At 43.9% G+C, this 16,348-nt stretch overlaps 1 protein-coding gene across 2 annotated transcripts in view; it reads left to right on the forward strand.

Annotated features, from left to right (window-relative positions):
- Positions 1-332: 332 nt before the first annotated feature.
- ache (acetylcholinesterase (Yt blood group)) overlaps positions 333-16,348 on the forward strand; it is a 32,142-nt gene continuing 16,126 nt past the window's right edge. Inside the window, exon 1 of one of the 2 annotated variants that reach the window (XM_085349773.1) lies at positions 333-499. The gene's annotated coding sequence lies outside the window, so the exon portion shown is untranslated. The other variant, XM_085349774.1, reaches the window with a different exon arrangement.

Genomic DNA, 16,348 nt, shown 5'->3' on the forward strand with positions numbered 1-16,348 from the left:
CCTAAAACAAGCAGCCAACCAAGGGCCTTGCTGAGTTTTTAGTGATGTGAGGCCAGAAAGAGTAACAAAACCTAACGAAAATAAAAGGAAATAATATTTACATGAATCTGCAGCTTGATGCATGGTGTACGATATGTAGCCATGAGTTCTTTGGTCTCTGCACAGACACTTTATTTTAGACGTGTCTAATTTGGCACCATATGTGGTTTTTTTCATCGGGGAGTAGTTTAAAGCACTACAGGTGCTCTCGCGAGAGTAACTGTCAGCTCCATGTTTACAAGCGGTATTTATTAGGAGCAGTCTCCCCCTACTGTCAGTGCTTTACGGTCTAACCGACCGAGTGTGTCCGTAAACTCGCCGCTGCTTTAATGCGCTACTATCGACATTTTCACAGCCTCTGCTTTTCTTCGGGGTAATTATCGCTGCCCAGGCAGAGCAAGGAACGAAAGAAAGCAGGCACCAAGTCGTCGCCTCGGGTTCTCTTCGAAGGAATAGGCGGGTAAGACCGAAAAACTGAAGCTATTATTATTCAGCGAGCCACTTGACAGCTGACACGAAGAGGCAGCGCTATATTAAAACCATAACAATGAAGCATTTCTGCGCTCTGTGTGCGTCTTTGATTTTGACACCGAGGAAGCTGCTCTCAAACTCGAGCAATAAGTCACCAGTATTTGTGTTGCACGACTGACGTTATTCCGTTTAATCGTTGCTACATCAAAGGTGGTCATGGTTACAGGCCTTTTCTTTTTTCTTTTTGCTCCACAACACCGGTACCGGGTTAGACTGTGCGCTGTAGATGCGGTTCTCCGGCACGGGCAGAGCGCCAGGCCAAACTCAGTGTTACATACTGGCACTTTAAGGCTCCCGTGTCTGTAAGCAGAACTACAGAGCTCGGGAAACATGGCAGGATACCATCCGGGCTCATATTGTGGCAAATATGTAAGAGATTTTAGTAAAATTCTACTGTAACTTTGTTTGGTTTGCAGAACCGTGTCTGTAAAGGTGCGTCTGTGCAGGTATGATGGTGTTTTTAGAAAATTGCTGATACAAAATGCTTCTTTTTCTTTGCATTAAATGTACACCTTTCTAACAGTACAACATTTGAACCAGTGGCAGTGTTGTTGCTTGATAATTTTATTCCCTTTTAGCAAATGTATTTGACAGCATTAGATTCGTATGTGGTCAAAGCAGTGGCTGAAACAGCAGCACTGGTCAAACACAGGCTCCGTGCGCTTCAGAAAATAGTCACGACTTCTGATCTGTTGATTTGCATTTATGGGCACAGATTAATCCGTTATCTGATGAACAACTACAGAGACCACAGTTCCGGTCATACATGTGACAGATGTTTACATTTCACATATATTATTCTGTAATACACTATTAGTACGTTTTTAAATGGATTATTATTAATACACACTAAAAAGAACTTGTTTAGATTTAAGTACAGTAAGTTCTCATTTAGGTTTAAGCATTAAAATACTTGGCTAAGTTTAAAAATCATGCACTGTTTTAAAGTTTCTTTCCAGGCTGTTTCATGCACATCCAAAGAGTTTATAAGTCATGCTGACAGTAACAAATTCGTGTTTTTCTTCAGATTTCAAGGCTGTTTCTCCCCATTCAAAACTGGTTGTGGTATGATGGCAGAAACTAAACAGGGACAGATGTTGATCTTGTGACCAACAGAGGCCCAGACTGACCGTCATATTATTGCCATAATCAGTCATGAGAAGTTTCGATTAGGAGGTAAAATTAGTCAAGCTAGCTGCCTGCTAGAAATTGTGTTCATATAAGAAGCTGATTATTTACTCCCCCTGTTATCATTTTCTCCTTACAATGTGATGCTAAATTATAAGAGGCTACATGACTTTTTCAGGATCTCTGCATAATGTGATTTGCTTGGCTAACGGCCGTGCTGGAGGATTTGGATAAACATGATGTGATAGGCTGATCCTGCACTAATGCACTGAAGCTTCCACAAGTTGAATTTCTTTCAGCTTTAAGCAAAAATCTATAGATCCATAATTCAGATTGGTAACATGTGCCGGCAGCACATTGAAAGTGGAAGAGAAGCGAGAGCACTAAAGCCTGAAACCAAGCCAGTCCTGCCTTAATGAATGATATCTGCAGTTAAAAACAAAGCAACCATTTTCTCCTGCCTCTCTGTATCTGCAGGTCTCGGTAGCTTGAATGTATTTCTTTTCCAAGTCATAACAGTAAAAGCTATTTTGGCAGCAGACAGCACTCAGTCCTTATACAATGTCAGTGGGATGATTGCCAAAGTTTAATCAGCGCTGCAGGTTTTACTGAATGTGTTCATTTAATAAAACTTGCATGTGCGTGCAGTTTTATCACACAAGTTAATATCTGTAAGTGATTCTGGCTCTGCACATTTCTGGATCCAAACTCTGGTTGCTCTGCTGCTTTGCTGCTTTGGCGAGCATAGAGGATTCAAGACGATTATTTTCACTTTAATTTGTTCCTATTATTCCAGCCTGTTATTTTGCACTCAAGTTAGAAATCTTTACAGGTAATAATAAGGTGAGTTTCTAGCTCGTGTCCCAGCACCTACACCAGGGGTGCTCAATACGTCGATCGCGATCGACCAGTCGATCGCAAAGGTAGTATTGGTAGATCGCATGGCATTAAAAAAATAGATGCCAGCCTATCATCCATCCCGTCACTTGATTGATACAGGGAAGCCAGTCAGATGACAGCAGATTTTTTCTGACGCTTAGGTCGCTGCGCATGCGCAAACAGCGGCGCGAAGTGTAGTAAAACTGACAAGCTAGTCAGCGAGTTAACTCCAATTTTTAGCTCTCGGTTTTTTCTCTTAAACCTGGCCGTCAGCAGCTACTGTCCGGACTATGCATCCCTGGCTGATTCAATTCAGTGCAAGTCATCAGAGTAAACTCAGGTAATGACAAAAAATTTACATAGTTAATTGTGTTGTGAAATATTGGATATTGCGGTTATGCATGTATATACATTGTAGATATAAAGAATCCTCAATATATTTATAAATAAGTATATGTTTTGGATTTTTGTAGTGGGTAGATCATTTTGACTTGGTCATTTTATAAGTAGCTCACATGCGGAAAAAGTGTGAGCACCCCTGACCTACACTGTACTCAGGCTGCACTCTTGCTTAAACCAAACTGAAGATTTCTTTATCTCTGGTAGCTGTGAGAAAGATAAACACTGCTGTGAAAGACAGTTATTTAATGCAAGTGGATTTATATTTCATTTGAGTGGGTGACTTGAGTGGAGTGTCACTATCCCCACTTTTGGGGTAGAAACAAAGCTGAACTTTAGAGCATGCTTTTGTTCGTGGAGCATCAGGCTGTGCAGCCGTGTTGCTAGTTTCCTTTTGTTTGCTCATCATTAAATTTTGAATGTATGAATTATTATAAAACTATTAATATATAATTATTAGTACGTTATTTCCAGTTGTTCCAGTTTTTGTATTCAACAGACGATGCTTGTGCACTATGTTAAATACTAATTCTTGTCTTTTGTGTAATTTAATTTAATAAAAATAATACTTTTATGATTTTACCCCTTTTTAGACTTATTATCAGAGCTAATACTGTGTATTTTTTGCACATTGTGACTTGCTTTGTTTTCGTAAATCTCTTTGAAGTCATTTATCTGTGGAACAAAAAAGGCCTATAGCTGTCACTTAATAAATATTCATCTGGTGAAGTATTTTGATATCATATTTATTTTTTAAGCAGAAGGGTTATGTTCTCATTGTAGCATTTATCTTGAAGCGCTACTGTTTATTGTTAACATATTAAAAACCGGGTTTGCCAGTAACCTGTACAGCCTGCGTGTGTGTGCCGAGTGTGGAGACAGGAAAATGCAGCTTCCTGTGGGAGGGGACGACGCTGTGATAGATACTGTGCAGCCATCTTCGGGAGCAGGGATGTCTTTTAATCATAAAAACCACAACATTAGGACATAAAGAGTCATATTTTTGTATGTAACTAGCAGGCGATTTCTGCCAGGCCTGCAGGGCTTTTTCAGAACCTTCTCTCTGTATTTTGTGGTCATGTGAACAAAATTGTGTCACGATGCAGATTTTGGCGACCCTTACGTTACATGCAGGCAGTGAACGTTTAAGATGACACGGAAGAGAAACACAAACGATTAAATGGTTATGATATATGCAAAAGTATAAAGATTCGTAATATAGATCTTAATAACTGCTCTATGTGTGAAAAAACAACTATTTGTTATCATACTGTAGCATCAGGCCAATCAGACTGCTGGGTTATTGATCTGGTCTGTTAAGCAGCAGAGGGGGTTGGCTAGGGTTGGTGTCACTACTGGTAGCATCATGTGATACATGGACCCTACAGATGTTGCACAGTCATTTCATTTTTGGATGCTTCTCTCAGTTCAGCCCTGCGACAGTGTCAGTGCCAACAGCCTCATCATTGCCTCCTGCAGCTGACACACAACTTCACACACAACTGCTGCAGACAGAGAGCTCCTCCCCCCTGACAGCTGATGTAGTTAACATGCTTAACACTTAAACTCAGAGCTCAGTAAAACTCTCATTTCAACTGAAATATTAAACTTTTATCAAAAATGTTAACCTAGCTGCCATGCATATGAGCATTAGCTGTGCAGAGCAGAGGGGAGGCTGCAGCTGAGCTGAACAGAGTGTGGAGAGCTAATCAGAGCAAATACAGAGTGAAATCTGGAGCAGGCGACAGTTGTAGGCTGAAGAGCTGCAGCTTGAGGTGGAGCAGAGTGAACGGGGGGGCAGGTTGAGGCAACTTGAACTTTTCTGTTTTTACAATAACGCACTGATATTTTCCGAGGTGTCACTTCTTTGCCGTTACTTCTGTTGTTGTGGGATGGGGTCAAATTTCCCCCCTGTGCTACAGAAAATGGTATCAACCATTGAGTGTTTTCCTGGGGATTTGCAGTAGCGGTTTTTGATACGGGCGACATGGGCGGTTGCCTGGGGTGGCATCGTGGTGCGGGGCAGCATCACAGGCATCAGCAAAAAAAAATTGCTCATACTCATGCTGCCCCGACATCAGGCAGCGCATATTGGGAATGGCAGAGGCACCGATCGGTTTTCTATCGCCCATTTGCTGGGAGTAAGGGCGCCCTCCGTTTGCGAGGTGCGCCTGCTGCTTGCGGCACAGGGAGGAGAGGGCGGGGCGGCGGGGGATTCTCTGACCGGCTGGAGCAGCATCTAATAACCAACTCGCCAAATAAAACAAAATAAAAACAAAACAACAAACACGAAAACACCAGACGTGATACAGACTTATAATTTGCACCGATGTTTTTTCGAAATTCTATACGAGAAAAGTGAGCGCGAGAGCCCTCGGTGCGCCTGCTCGCTGCCGAAGTCAAAGTAAACTTTATTGTCATCTCCGCTACAGTCCAGTATATAGAGAGACGACGAGGCTCCAGTTACAGCAGTGCAAGTAAACAAACAATAAATATAAGAAGAGTAAGAAGATAAATATACACTTTAGGACTCGTGGTAAAGGATCAATAACAATTTAAAATGTATAATTTACAGTTTGATGATTTAAAGTCTCACACACAACCCGTCGAAAGGGGAGGGGCCGGCTGCTTCCAAGTAGAGCACATTTCATTCATAATGTTGTAAATTATGTATTCATGATTTGAATCCTGGGTTGTGTGAAATCCCAGATACACCTTAGACTAAGTGAATCTGTGAACTAAGGTGTTGGTCTATTAGGTTATGTTGTGGTGATCCCTGAGTTGGGGGATGGGTGTTCATACTGGAGTGCAAAATTAAAACCAATGGAAGATGGACAAGAAAAGTTCAAAGCCATCAGGTCCTCAGTTTAGAAAAAAGAGAAAAGAAGAGGAGGAGAAACGAGCAAAAGATACAGGTAAGCAGATGTGTCATTGGATAATGGCAGGTCATCCTGAAACTATCAGAATCAGAATACTTTATTAATCCCTAAGGAAATTATGTGGGTTACAGTTGCTCCAAAAATAAATGGTAAAAATAGTAACAGTAACAGACTAAACTCCAAATATTATGTTACAGATTTTAATATTAATTAGTCATTGTCAGTTGTTGATTTGTCCTGTTCTCATTGTATGACGAATTATGATGGCTGTTTGGTAGCTCTTTGCATACAATGCATACTCTCTCTCTTTTCATATGTGTGTGTGTGTGTGTCTCTGGCGAAATTCAGTATGGTTCCGACAACAGTTTTATGTTAATGTATAATCCTTGATGTGTTTTGTGTGTGTGTGTGTGTGTGTGTGTGTGTGTGTGTGTGTGTGGGGGGAGTGTTTGCCCGGGGCGCCAAACAGGCTAGGACCGCCACTGGGTGTTTGCACTGAGTTTGGATTTCTGGTATTGTGACACCCCTGCAGTGCCACACATGTACCACAGAACATCTAGATCCTGTTTACAGTTGCTAATATGCTTCGATAGAGCAAAATGAATATTATCTTTGACTAACTAGTAAAGTGTCAGATTTCATACAGCAAAGACACTTATGAGATTGTGTTTACGCGTTTAAACAGTGGTGCACTCACTATGAATAGCCACAGCCATGACTAACAGTTGCACATAGGAGCATTTCTATACATGCACCATTGTAAGTGGAAAGTCAGTGCACCTGTTTCTGTGGTGGTAGAGATGTGGGGACAACAATCATGTAAGTGTGGCTTAAATAACACCAAATGATGGACGTACACACGAGGAACAGGCATTTGATTAAAAATCAGTGCCCTGCAACTCCTCTGAGCTGACCTGGTGACATACTTGTATCACTTTTTAAATAAAATAAGTCGAGCACAGATGTTGCACCCTGGACTGGTCGCTGGTCTGACCACACTAAGGATGAACATGCACAATCACCACGAGCTGTATAACTAAGTGTACTGGTTGAGTAATCGCTTGTTTTCTCATTTTTATCATCTTTTCTCCTCGTCCTCCATCTGTGCACTGGAGACTCTTCAGTCTGATTATATTTTTTTCATAAATTGATTTAATTATTTTCAGCATTCCTCAATCATATCAGGGCTGATTTATTTATTGATTTTAATTGATATTAGGTTCCTCCTCCAGTGTTTTATCCTGAGAGTCATGAGCCATAACTTGAACCCACCCCCAGTGAAACCAATCCTTCTGTCAACCTTATGCACAAATTCCTCGGTCTAATTTGAGAGGTGACACACGTTCTCCCCGCCCATGGCCTGGCCCCACTCTCACTGTGTTTCTCTACCCTTCTTCACCCCACTGGAACCAATCTTTCCACCATCACTTTTTTATCTTTGTTTTTTCCGTCCCTGGTCTTCACAAATAATTTCAAGGTGGTGATGTGGTGGAGCGATATTTCAGCGAGTATAATTGCAGAATTGATATTTGATCTGTTTCGGTGTAAAATCATCCCAGCTCACTGTATTGTTCAGTCCTCCTGAAATTCCACAGTGGAACAAAAGGAAGTAACTGAGCTGCGCTCAAAGCACTTTGCACTACACATCATAGTCACATGACCACGCACATATTCATTTTTTGTATCTAATATTGACACATGCACACTCACAGTGGGATGGATGTGTAGGACAAAACCTGGGCTTCAGGATGTAGAAAGGAGGAGCTAGGAATTGTACTACAGACCTTGTGATCTGTGGACAAACCAGATGTGGTTGTGGAGGTAGATGGTCCACGGTGTGCACTGTCGCAGTTGTTACTTGATTGGGTTAGTACTCCATCGTCCCACCACAATTCAAAGACATTAATTTGATCTTCTGATTCTAAACTGGTCATTCTGTATGTGTTACCCTGTGGTGGACTGGCAACCAGTCCAAGGTGTGCCCCATGTTTTGTCCAGTGACAGCTGCACAAACCTGAGTAGAACGAATAATTAAGAAAATGGATGAAGAAACTTACAACTCCAAAGTTCTGTACGTGATAGGAGCGACACAAAACAGCGATTACTAGTTAGCATCCAAATTCTAGAGGAAACTATTGTGTCTGTGTTAAACTACAGGAAGCAATGAACACTGAAGCCGACATACTGGGTATAGAGCTGGAGTCAGGACATTTCTATACTGCACAGCATGCTGAGATGTTTCCAGCTAATAGTTCTCTGAAAACCACAAATTTTGTGTTAATTTTAATATTGTATGCCTGTTGAACTGTTATCATCAATCATTTTCATAGATACAATTAAAGAAATGGAAACAAATGACATTCTTTTTGTAACCGTCTGCTTGTAGCGGGGTGCCTAAAATACAATTTAAACGCAGTGATGGGAATAACGGCGTTACAGGTAACGGCGTTACCTTTTTCAGTGACGAGTAATCTAACTAATTACTATTTCTATTGTTACAACGGCGTTACAGTTACTAACAATAAAATGCGGTCCGGTCGCGTTACAGATTTTCAACAAACAGTTTTGTGTTGTGTGTCAGAACAATGAGGCGACTGCTGTCTCCAGGTAGAAACAGCAGTGATACACCTGCTGCTGTCAGACCTGCAGGTCTCAGGCTGTGATGTTTCCTTTATAGTGGACAGAAATTATTTTTTTGCAGTGGCACAAATAATTTGTGGCATCTCATTGAAGAACAGATGATTGTTCTATAAATAGTTTGAAATGGTTATTTAAAAAAATCAAGGTAAAAGGTAAATGGATGCAAATAACTTTGTTGTTTGCAAAACTTGTGCATGTGGTTTTAAAATTGACAATTTATATTTGCATTTAAAGTTATGAAATATGATTCAATAAACATGTTTGTGGTTGTTACAGTAAAAATAGAACTTTTTCTACTCGGATTTTATGTTTTCTGTCTGATTTTAGATCAATTGTGTTAATACAGTTTGTCAAAATGAAAACATGACTGTAAATTCAGACATGTGAGGTTGTGCTGAAAAGGATGGTACCAAACAAGGCAAAGGAAATAGCTTTTAACGGTGAAATGTGGAGGAAACATCAAAAGTAGTTAAAAATGGCCAGTTACAACCTGGACCCCAGAGGGTTAAACGTTTTTTTAAAGTAACGCAATAGTTACTTTTTAAGTAATTAATTACTTTTCAAGTAATTAATTACTTTTAGAATCTTGTAACTCAGTTACTAACTCAGTTACTTTTTTTGAAGAAGTAACTAGTAACTAGAATTCAAAGTAACTTGCCCAACATTGTTTAAATGTGATTTCTTGCAGTTTTCTGCAATCTTTAAACACAACATTCAGCCTCTCATGTTAGGTGATTTTTTTACACCTGAAATATTTGTAGATCTGTGAGTCGTCTGAAGGGTTTGCTAGATTGTTTGGAGGAGGTTAAGAGGAACCCAGGAGGGATTTTTGACTCTAATGTTTGATAAACAGATCAATGCTGTAATCAAGTCCAGTTTCTTTCATCTTCTTGCTAAAGTGAAGCCATTTCTCTGTTTCAGAGACTTTGACAGAGCTGTTCATGCCTTCATTTCATCTCTCCTCGACTCTCTGTAATAGTCTTTACTCTGGTGTTAGCCTGTCATCAGTTAGCCGACTGTAGCTGGTCCAAAACGCTGCAGCACAGTTACTAACTGGGAGGTGAGACCACATATCTCCCATACTGGCATCCTTACACTGGCTGCCAGTTAGTTTTTGAATTAATTTTAAGATTTTATTATTTGTTTTTGAGGCGTTGCACGGGTTAGCACCCTCGTACCTTTCTGATCTGTTGAATTGGTACGCTCCTGCAAGATCACTGAGGTCTGCGGACCAAAGCTCAGAGGAGACCGAGCCTTTGCTGTGACTGCTCCTTCACATCAGGACCTCCCCAACACTTTCAAACCCGTCTACAAACCCACTTTTATTCTTTGGCTTTTAAATCACAATCAGTTGGTACTGCTTGTATTGGTCTTATTTCTCACTCAAATCTTCTAATTTTATGATTCTTGTTTCCTAACTTTTGCCATGTCTTCCTATGTTTTTGTCTCTGTTGATTATCTTAAATGTACAGCACCTTGGTCAATGTGCTATATGAATAAATTTGACTTAACACACGCAACCTTGTGACCCTGACACGTTTTATGTTTACTTTAGTAAAACTCACAGTATCGCATAACCCCATTAGAGCACTTTGCTGTCAGACTTGTCTTACTTGTGGCTCCTGGGTTTTAAAAAGTAAAACGGGAGGCAGAGCTTTCAGAGTCTCTTCTGCAGAAACCAGCTGCCAGTCGGGATTCGAGAGACATCCATCCTCTCTACTTTCATACTTAACACTTCCCTTTTTGCTAAAGCATATAGTTGGGTTGGATCAGGTGACCCTGAATCCTCCCTTAGTGATGCTGCAATAGGTCCAGGCTGCAGAGGACTGTGCACTAGTGTTTCTTATTCACTCACTATGTGTTTATACACCATTCTGCATTTATTCATTAGTTATTATTGATCTCTTTCTGTCTTCCACGCTGCGTCTTTCGTTCTGTCTTCCTCCCTTCACCCCAGACCGGTCACGGCAGTCTGGTCTGGTTTCTCAGAGCTTTTCTTCCTCCTCACTAAGTTCTTGCTCAGAGGGGATCGACTGATTGTTGAGGTTCTCTCTGCATTATTATTGGGCCTTTACCTTGCAGTATAAAGTGCCCTGAGGTGACTGTTGTTGTGATTTTGGTGTTTTATGTATAAAATTGAAATGAATAATTGTGCTGCAGTGGCTGGACACAGTTGACACACCAGTCAGGCTGGAGACAGAAACTTAGACTGTAAGGAATAGAGGATAACTGTCACACAGGAGGAGTAGTGGGGCGGTAATTGAGTGCATGAATACTATTTCTGAGCACTCTTCCTCAGTATAAAGAATGTATTTTTGCATTGTCACCGTTCACTTGTCACCTGCAGTAAAAGGTGCAGGACTGCATCAGTTACACAGAAACCACCAAAAAATGAGGCCTGGGCTCAAAATGCTACCATTGTATCACTGTTAGCACTTTAAATGAAAGCATTTGTTGAAACTGTTACCGTACACGATGTGTTGACACAATTTTATAATAATTAAACATTGATACGACAAACTAGCTAAATTTAATGTCAAGCTCTAGGTTAGCTCAAGTCATTTGGCACCAGGTGAACTGACCCGGGTGAGCGGTAGAGGTTGCCAGGTTTCCATTTTTGCAATATGAAGCAAAATAAAAAGTCTTTGAGTTTATTAAACTTAATGTTCTCTGACCTTTAGAAACCCAAATCCTCTTTCTAATTCCACAATCTCCTGTATGTTATTTTCACAAATGTTTAAAGTTTCTAGCTGTGAGGAGATGCATTTCTAGTATAAACCCAGAGCCCCACTAATCCATGAGACGGTGTGGCATTTACTAGGGTTTTACTTTGATGCCTTTTTATAGTGGCCGTGTGACCAAACACCTGTCTCAGCCTTTGTGGCTTAGCTATGAGGGTCTTCAAATGTCTGTGTGGAGACAGAAAATAACTTTCCCTCCATCACAGTGGAAACTTGGTGTGACTGAGCTGGAAAGACACGAGGAACACGTGTAAGTTTGAAAACACAGACTTTAGCCGTGATCCTGCAGGAGGACTTACTGTCCTACAATAAAGAATAAAAATGTAAAAAAAGATTGTATAATCTACAGTAAAAATAACATTGTTGACCCTCTAGAGTTGATGGATACACATATCACTTACTCATTTAAGTCAAACTACCATTTTCTAATTTGTGTTGAAGTCACATTCAATGCAGGAAGAAACCATAAAAATATTTTTTAAGGACAGAGTAGAAGAAACTATGACTTCACTCTCGTATCAGTGGAAAAAAGCACCTCAGTAGCCAATCACAAGATTATATGGGAACATTTGGTGGCTCTGGAAAAAAAGGGGACGTTGTGGGAGTGGCTTCAAAATCAATAACGGTGATTTTAATAGTGAGTCTTTAGATTAGTGTGTTTAGAGTGCATAGTTATTGTGTCATGTAGTCATTGTTTGCTAAATTTGTATTTAATTGCTTGAAATTTTCAATTTGTATTTGCATTTCAAATGATGAAACTGATTAAATGTATCTTTGGGTTTCACAGCAAATAATCTCTTCAGTTTTTCTGTGATTTATTAATACAGCATATAGCGATAAATTTTAACATCTTTTAAACACTTTACTTGTATTTTTCCAATTATCATACAGAACATTCGTATTATTTTACAGATAGCCACATCCCCACAAATCATAAAGACAGATAACACCAAGACAAGAAGAGAGAAAAGAAAACAGGGGTGCACCTCTCAGTTTTTACAGGCCTGTTCAAGGACAGACAGAAACATTCAAGGTTCCCGTTCCAGACCAGGTGGATTGTTGTCGTATGTTAACAGAGGCTCCCATGTTGTGTGGAATTTGCTGATGGATCCGTGGAGAGTACATCTGATTTTTCAGCTTGACATTTTGCATAACATCCCTTATCCAGTGGTGATGTGATGGAGCAGTAGTAGGCTTTTAAATAAAATCAGGCGTCTCGCTAATAATGACAAAAAGGCAATGACCAGAAACAGAAGTCGCTATACCAGAGAAACAACCAAAAATTGCCACCAAGGCGAGATGTTATAGGCACAGGCTTTAGAGATGACTTCAAAACATGATGACCAGAAAAGAGCAATTTTCAGACAGGACCAAAACATATGAAGGGACGTAGCTGGAGTCTGTTTACATCTAACACACGATGGGTCAATGTTTGGAAATATTGTCGCTAGTTTAGCTTTTGAGTAACCTGTGTAACACTTTGAATTGTATTTAGGAGTGTCTTGAACATAGAAGACGAGTGGACCCTGGAATGTTTAGATCTTTCCAGAGATCTAACCGGTCTGGTGATGGTTTACATCATTGAAAATAAATAATTGATTCTTGGCAAGACCATCTGCTACTGGTTTGATGAAAGCTGCAGACAGTGAGGGGCGAGCGGGCATCGCTGCCTGGTGCCCTCTGGAGACTGAAGCTGGAGGATGTTTGGTCATTTGTTCTGAAACAAGCTGTTGGGGGATTATTTAATATTTTTAACCAGTTTATCAAAGAGTTTTTTCTGCATTTAGAGACAATATTGTGTTTTTTACTGGATGAGTAGTCTATTAAATTAATCTACGTGTATTTGTTGATGAGGGCCTACCTTTAATGAAACCAGTTGGTCAGGATGAGTTAAGAGGGGGGTTATCTTCTCTAATCTCTCTGAGAGAGCTTTGCAGATTATTTTATGGTCAACATTCGTGGGAAACACAGGGTGTTTGCTGGTTTTAGCAGGAGACTAATGTTGGCAGAATTCATATTTGATGGTAGTCTGCTGTTTTCCTTGATTTCCTGCAATGGTCTGTGGAGTACTGGTGCCAGAATCGTCCAGAATTCTTTGTAGAATTATGTTGGAAATCCATCTGGACCTTATTATTGGGCAGACTTATCAGAGCTTCCTGGAGTTCGCAGGTCATGAACTCACGATTGCACTGGACATGCTCTGGAGTGAGGCTTGCTCTTATCTTTGAGATGATGTTCCCAGTTCCTGATAACAGTGCTAAAGATTCTCTCTGTCATGACTTGAGCAATTTGAGGTGCATGAGCCTCCTTTCAGGAGAGACTCACTTATATGCCTGTGCTTAATCCAGCTATTAAGCGGCTGTACCTCAGGTGGTAGAGCAGGCCACCGACTACCCGAAAGGTTGGTGTTTCAATCCAGTCTGCGTGCCGAATATCCTGGGAGATGATAGTAACCTCATGTTGCTCTCTGACACACCCATTGGAGTGTGAATGTTTAACTTTATTATGACACTCCTTGCAGGTGTCAGGGTTCCTGGGTCGTTGACCCAGTGATTTCAGTTTGTTCATGTTCAGTTTGGTTCGCCACATTAATGTTCTTACTTCCTGTCTTTTCCCGTGTCAGCTTGTCTCCCGTGTCATTAGTCAGATTATGTTCAGCCCTGTACTCACCTGTTTCCAATCATTGTCATCATTCAACCTGTGTATTTAAGTTCCTCGGTTTCACCAGTTCTCTGTCGTGTCATTGATGTTGATGTTCATGTGATGTTCTGTTGCCGTTTCCGCCTGCGTTCAGCCAGCCAGCCATTCAGCCTTCCAGTCAGTTGTCCAGCCAGCCAGCCATTTTCTCCCTTTGTTCTGTTCATCCACTCCTCATAATAAATCTGCACCTACCTGCGAGTCCTGCGTTTGGGTTCCTTCTTCCTCGCCTCCACACGACGACTGACAGAATGACACGACCCGTGCCACGAAGACACGATTGGAACCCAGCAGACTCGGACCTCTACGAGCGGCAGGAGGCAGCGCTTTCCCGTTGGGCAAAGGAGCTCAGGGGAAAACAGCGGCTCTTCGCGGAGCGAGAGCACGTCTTCGAGGGCACTCGCTTGGCTCTGGGCGGGCCTCGGAGACGCCGCGTTCCCCCACCTGCTGCCTCACCTGTACCGGAGCATTTGCCGTGGAGAGTGGACGTTCCACGCCGCGCTTCGGCCACTCCCTCTCTCGCCACTCCGCTCCTCGCTCCCACACCCGCCGCCTCATCCGCCGGACCTCCACCATCGCCGCGGCACAACGGCTACGCCTCCCACCTCAGCTCGACGGAGGCTACCGCGCCAGAGGCTCAGCTGTTTATCCCGGCCGCTTCCTCTTCCCGGAGAAAGCGGCGCACACGCCGCCATAAAATGGACTATTTTCAGCAATTCCCGGTGGTGAGTTCCAGCGACTGTTTTCCACCCTCGTTTGACTCTCCACTTCAACCCAATAATAAACCCGTCTTTGATTCATGGGACGTTTCCCTCCTAGAGGAGGAAGTGGACTGGGAAAAGTTTTTCTGCTCTGCTCCTCCAAAGACTGTAGATAGTGGTGGCAGGAAAACCCGAACATTCTCCCATACACCTGCCAGTAACACACACACCGTCACTATTTCCACACCCATTATTGAGCCATTGCCCACCAGCATGGGGGCCCAGTCTATGCCCACACCAGTGCCAGCTCCCAGGAGGAGGGCAGCTGCGACCCAGTCTACCTCCACACCCGCTCCTGTTTCTCGGGTGGGGGTGACTGGTGTCCAGCCACCTTCTGTGCCTGTCCCAGCGCCCAGGCTGAGGGCAGCCAGAACCCAGCCTGACCTCCCTGGAGGCTTGGAAGAGCTAACCGGTCCACCTATTACTTCACCCTTTCATCCACCTCCTGATCCAGCTTTTCACGCCCTCGCAGTATCACTGGTTAGACTAGCTGAACTGTCCCCTGCCCAGGCACCAGCCTTACGAGCCCAAGCCGTAATTTTATCTCCGTCACTAGCTCACTCTTTAGCTCAGCCATTAGCCTCACCGGCCTCTGTTTATCCGTCAGTCTCCTTAGTCCAATCAGTTCCCTCACCTGCTGTCCAGTCTCCACCTGTCCTCCAGTCACCTGTAGCTCAGTCTCCACCTGTCCCCCAGTCACCTGTAGCCCAGTCTCCACCTGTCCCCCAGTCACCTGTAGCCCAGTCTCCACCTGTCCCCCAGTCACCTGTAGCCCAGTCTCCACCTGTCCCCCAGTCACCTGTAGTCCAGCCTCCACCTGTCCTCCACTCTTCTGTAGTCCAGTCTGCCGCCCAGTGCCCTGTAGTCCAGTCGCCTCCTGTTCCCCAGTCACCTGTCCACCATCCCGTCCAGTCCCCGGACCTGCAGCCACAGCACCCAGAGCCAGCTGTGAGCCTTCCTGCTTCTCAGCCAGGGGTTTCCGCACCCGCTGGCCCGGCCGCTCCTCAGCCAGGGGTTTCCGCACCCGCTGGCCCGGCCGCTCCTCAGCCAGGGGTTTCCGCACCCGCTGGCCCGGCCGCTCCTCAGCCAGGGGTTTCCGCGCCTACTGGCCCTGCCTGTCTCCGGCCAGAGGCCTCCGCGCCTGCATCGCCTGGTCAGGCCTCTGCCTCAGCTGCACCCACGCCCGGCCCGGCCTCTGCCTCAGCTGCACCCACGCCCGGCCCGGCCTCTGCCTCAGCTGCACCCACGCCCGGCCCGGCCTCTGCCTCAGCTGCACCCACGCCCGGCCCGGCCTCTGCCTCAGCTGCACCCACGCCCGGCCCGGCCTCTGCCTCAGCTGCACCCACGCCCGGCCCGGCCTCAGCGCCTTCAGCCTCAGCGCCTTCAGCCTCAGCGCCTTCAGCCTCAGCGCCTTCAGCCTCAGCGCCTTCAGCCTCAGCGCCTGGCCCAGCCTCAGCGCCTTCAGCCTCGCCTGGCCCAGCCTCAGCGCCTTCAGCCTCAGCGCCTTCAGCCTCGCCTGGCCCAGCCTCAGCGCCTTCAGCCTCAGCGCCTTCAGCCTCGCCTGGCCCAGCCTCAGCGCCTTCAGCCTCGCCTGGCCCAGCCTCAGCGCCTTCAGCCTCGCCTGGCCCAGCCTCAGCGCCTTCAGCCTCGCCTG

The sequence above is a fragment of the Diplotaxodon limnothrissa genome, linkage group LG3 (genome assembly GCF_057381915.1).
Source record: "Diplotaxodon limnothrissa isolate DT_005_m linkage group LG3, D_limnothrissa_male_GT1.1, whole genome shotgun sequence".
Taxonomy (NCBI): Eukaryota; Metazoa; Chordata; class Actinopteri; order Cichliformes; family Cichlidae; genus Diplotaxodon; species Diplotaxodon limnothrissa.